Source organism: Coregonus lavaretus, assembly GCF_964263955.1.
Source record: "Coregonus lavaretus genome assembly, contig: HAP1_SCAFFOLD_57, whole genome shotgun sequence".
NCBI classification, from domain to species: Eukaryota; Metazoa; Chordata; class Actinopteri; order Salmoniformes; family Salmonidae; genus Coregonus; species Coregonus lavaretus.
In genome coordinates, this window is record NW_028160194.1 from 1,065,990 (window position 1) to 1,071,733 (window position 5,744).

Below are 5,744 nucleotides of genomic sequence, written 5' to 3' on the forward strand. Positions count from 1 at the left end.
CTTCTCAGGAATTCAGCCTTCTCTGTGTTGCTCCCCACATCCCCCCATTCTGAATGATGCATTATCTCACGATCCCCCATTCTGAATGATGCATTATCTCACCATCCCCCATTCTGAATGATGCATTATCTCACCATCCCCCATTCTGAATGATGCATTATCTCACCATCCCCCATTCTATCACACCTCTGAGCTCCTGTTGTGATAACATACTGTAGGTCTGATATCTGATTGGAAGTTAACTCAACAGTAATGCTATTGATCAACAACTCCGATTTTCAATCCAAACATGGTCAAATGGTTCTAAAAGGGTCTTAGCTTCAATGTGTCTTTCTCTTTTGTTCTTGACCTGCTGTGGTGAGATATATAATGAGTGTACAAAACATTAGGAACACCTTCCTAATATTGAGTTGAACCCCCTTCTGCCCTCAGTAAAGCCTAACTTTGTCAGGGCATGGACTCTACAAGGTGTCGACAGCCTTCCACAGGGATGCTGGCCCATGTTGACTCCAATGCTTTCCATAGTTGTGTCAAGTTGGCTGGATGTACTTTTGGTGGTGGACCGTTCTTGATATCCACGGGAAACTGTTGAAACTGCGGGAAACTGCATTGCAGTTCTTGACACACTCAAACCGGTGCGTCTGGTACCTACTACCATACCCTGTTCAAAGGCACTTAAATATTTTGTTTTGCCCATTCACCCTCTGAATGAAACACATACACAAAAAATCCTTCTTTAACCCGTCTCCTCCCCTTCATCTACACTGAAGTGGATTTAACAAGAGACATCGATAAGGGATCATAGCTTTCACCTGGTCAGTCTATGGCAGGGAAAGAAGCAGGTGATCCTAATGTTTAATACACTCAGTCTTTCTCTCTACCCCTCTCCCATGAGCTATGGACCACGACACAAGCTATGGATTCTCTCTATCCCATGAGCTATGGGCCATGACACAAGCTATGGATTCTTTGTCTTTCTCTTCCTGTCTGATCATGTTTAGATACTTAATGTTTTGTTAATGTCAGTATTGACTTGTAACTTAGGCTTCACACCTTGGGCAGAAGGTAACTGAAAGGTTGCTAGTTCGAATCCCCGAGCAGACTAGGTGAAAAATCTGTCAATGTGCCCTTGAGCAAGGCACATAACCCTAGATCCTCTGAATTTTTTATTTTTTTTAAAAGTGAATAGTTAATTTTACAATGTCATTAAATCTATTTACCTTTAGTCTTCCACTATCAGACTTTGTTAATACATACATTGAAGTATTTTCATGAGTAGCAGGTGAGGTGTACTGTACATATGATCACTAAAGAACCTGCTCTTACCATCAGAAACAGATTTCCCAATCTTCTCCTCCTCTTCTTCATCTTTAATGTTGACATTCAGCTCCAGTGTTTGACTGCAGTCTTCCAGCTTCACTGATGCCATCTCTGGATATTGCGATGCAAACTGGGCTCCACTGTCACAATCAGGACCCAGTGACTGTAGGTTTGGACTCAGTGTGGAAGGAGAGAGGCAGGCTGGGTTTGTACTCACTGTTAATTTGTAAACTCTGGACAGATTTGAACAATTGCTGCCTAAAATGCTGTGGTGCTTACTAACACAACAGGAAATATTGTGTTAGATGTGGGCCATCACATGAATTCTCAGCTCTTTCACTGAATATTCATATCAATGACTCACCCTCAAATGGACCATCAATACCGGAGTTCTACAATACTATTTACATAATCAATGGTACATTACAACAGCCTGAACCTCAATATAGTCCTGGGCATATATTGAACTCTAACAATGGGGGATGGAAAGGGTCTGTTGAAATGAATACTGTAGTGGTGTGAGAAAGGTAACACAAGCTTCCTCTCTAATTCCACTCCCCAATAGTAAGTGGAAACACTTAAAAATTGAAAAAAAATACAAATAATATATTTGTTGTTTTATTTAATTGTTACCTAAGAAGAAAACCTGTCTAAGTCCTTTATACTGAAAAAATCTATTCATATGCATTATAGAAAATAATGGGGAATAGGAAATTGGATTGTCCCAATGGTGATGTATTGAGGTGTAGTGACATGTTTTGACTAGATAAATAATATAGAAGAGAAATTGGATAGTTCAAATGTTTCTAGTCAAAAAAAAGTATTTGGTTGCTGTGTTCAAAAGGCATATTTTGTATTTATATTGCATTTTTTAATTTAACTTTTATATGAACATTTTCCCCAGTGATAAAACACAGCGCTAAAGGTTTTAAAACAGAGGCAGCCATATGCCTGTAGATTACATCACCATAATCAAGCACTGGGAGAAGCGTTGCTTGAACAATCTTCCTTCTACTTTCCAAAGTGAAGCAGGATTTATTTCTATACCTAGTTTTTTTGGCAACTGAGCAAATTGTAGGTCTTATGAGCGGAAACTTGAAGGCTGTGAGACTTTTGCGCAACTTCCCGCGCGCGTTTCCAGTGAACACTGAGGCTGTACTCTTACAGTTTTAGATAGCTTTTTATTTCTATGATATAGCCTACAGTAGCCTATATGTGGTGTTCAATGCAGGCCTACATTGCAGGATACTTTAAAACACGTTTTTACATTATGAAGGGCTTGACATGAATTCTTGATTTTTTTTACTTGGTTTGTAACACCATGTGCCAAATAGGTGACTGTAAATTGTATTGTGTTGTATGATGCAAGAAACCACTTTACAAAATAATATTAATTATTATTACCATACAGAGAATTAGACACACGTAGGCTACCCCTCCGCTTATTGGCTTATTTGCATATTCAAGCCTGTCTCAAAATACAACACTGCCTCTTTAATTAAGACATAAGCTTTTTATCTGACTGGCTTTTCAAAGACAGCTTGAAATGTAGCCTACACGTTTTGTTCTCTTGTAGGAAGCAGTAATTCCCCATTGCTTACCTATACTTATGTATAACTGGGCTAATAACTCGCTAACTAGCAAAGAATATCAACAAATGTGCAGACGCGCGGCTCTGCGGTCTGATCTGAACTGCGCATTCACTCGCGGGTGATTGAAAGACCGCTCGTGGGCTACTCCCGTCAATAGAATTCTACTCGGTTCGGACTGGCTCTGCCTACAACAACATCACAGACTCAATCTTGCAAAGTTATATATGTTTTGGTTTGTTCCATTGAAAAGGGGCTGATATAATATCGATTCGATCACAGAAAAAACGTTGATCTATGGGTCATTCTACAGATTCGGTGACATTTCAGTATTGTCAGTGTCCCAAGATGTACTAGTGTTATAACTTGTCAGAACATTTATCAAACTACACTTAAATTACAACATTTCAAAGTTTTACATGTTTTTAATATGGAGTAGAGAATATGATTTTATACAGAGATGAATTTCAATACTTATATGTTTGCTTTTCTTAGGAGTATTAAGAATTTCGCCTGTCCCTATTGACCATCATGCAAATGGCGTGACTCATTTTGAGTACACAGTGTTAAATAATAATGCTTTTTTTTTGTTAAATTAATTGTATATGCCCCCTTATTATGCATAATCCATTTTCTCAGCATAAGACATTTTATTTTCTGAGAAATTCAGGCTTTTACCCCTGTCCTTGTATTTCTTTCAACCCCGTAACGCAACAATACCCCCACTCACAATTAAATAATGGTTTGATCCTGTGGACATCATTTATGAGGAAGTGACATCATACAAGTCTTCAGAGAAGCCTGGTGTGACAAGTGGTAAGCTGCTCTCTCACTTTTTATAAATATTTCATGTTTTTTAAGCACATATAGGCTTTGTCAATCTCAGGTATTCAACTCTGTTGGGGGGGGGAATTCATAGTTAAGATTTTACCAAGAATTGTTTTTATAGCTATGAAGTATAACAATGTCTTTTGTTGAATAAGGCCATGTGGCACACTGCTAGCTGCTAGCATCCCGAATTAGCAACAGATTAGCACAAAATCTTCAACCCTGTCACATTCAACCCCATCACATTTTTCAATGTTACGGGGTTGAATGGCTGTTACAGGGTTGAATAGCTGTTAAATCTTAGCAATATTTAATGTATATTGCTTAATACCAATCATATTTTCTTGTTGAAGTGTGTGTTGTAGTTCCTTGAATAAGCAGTGCATGTACGGTGAATGTGAACAATGCAAGAACCAAACAGTTCCAATGTCAAGCTTGTGTGCTGCTGATGAAAATGTTGTCTTTCTCCAGTGGATGGTCAAAGAAAAGCAAAGAAAAAATGAGGAAGGTCAAACAGTAAAAGTCACTGTGAAGGATGAGGTAAACATGACGCAGGAACAACTAGTACAGTTGTTTCATACGCTCCTCTTCAGGTTTCGGAAACATCTTTTCAACATTAAACAGCAGTATGCTTACTGTCGCGAACTCAAGAAAAACATGTCTGCAGATGAGTGCCTTATCCATATTGATTTTTCAGAAAACTTCACCTGCAGATATGGGACAGAGATACAGTCTGTTCACTTTGGTTCATCTCATGAACAGGCCGTCCTCCACACAGGTGTCCTCTACGTTGGACAGAATCAGCAACCAACTTGCTTCACCACCATTTCTCCATCAAGGAATAAGGCTCCTCCTGCTATCTGGGCACACCTCAGTCCTGTGCTTGATGACCTGCAACATACCCACCCCAACATATCAACAGTACACTTCTTCAGCGATGGCCCTTGTACCCAGTACAGGCAAAAAGGCAATTTCTTTCTGTTCAGCACAGAACTGGCCAAGAGGGGCTTGAGGGCAGGGTCTTGGAATTTCTTTGAAGCAGGGCATGGGAAGGGAGCACCAGATGGTGTTGGTGCAACCCTAAAAAGAACCGCAGACAGGCTGATAAGTCAAGGATGTGACATCCCAAATGCTCATACTCTGTACAGGGTCTTAGAGGAGAACAACACTGCCATCAAGCTTTACTTCATTGAAGACGAGGCCATCGAGAAAGCCGTCCAAGGTATGCCAGCCAATTTGCCAGTAGTTCCATCCACAATGCGGATCCACCAAGTTGTTTGTGTGGCTGCAAGGCAAATTGCCTACCGTGATGTAAGCTGTATGTGCACAGTCCACAACAAGAAACTGGAATGCCAGTGTTTCAATACACAACATTTCACATTTACCCCTAAAGTTACATCAGTCGTGTCACAGAGGGAGGTTGATTGGGCAAATCCAGACATATGCGGGAAATGGTGCGTGGCCAAATATGATGACGATTTCTATCGCGGAATAATTCTAGCCACAGATGAATCCCATGTGCAGGTCAAATGCATGTGCTGTGCTGGACCAAATAGGTACTTCTGGCCACTTCTTGATGATATCCTGTGGTATCCATTTGAGGACATCTTGGAACACATTGATCCCCCTAAACCGGTGACTTCTAGGCACATGGAAATACAGAAGGAAGTGTGGGCTAGGCTCTCTCAGTAAAAATGGTGAACAAACTGTAGGCTTACCTATAGGTTATTAATGTTAAGATGTTTGCTTAATGTTCAAACATTCAAACAACACAGACATTCCTGCCATTACTCTGGATATTTCTATGAAATCAATGAAATGTTGTAACTGTTGTTAGTTTATTAATGTGTTTTAATCTGTCTAGATTTCATCTTGATTGTTTAAACTTTTAAAGCTATGTTGACAGTAGTTTAAAATGTAAAAAAATGGCAACATGTGACCTATATAGGTTATCAATGTTAAGATGTTTGCTCAATGTTCAAACAGACTCCTGCCATTATCAGATGG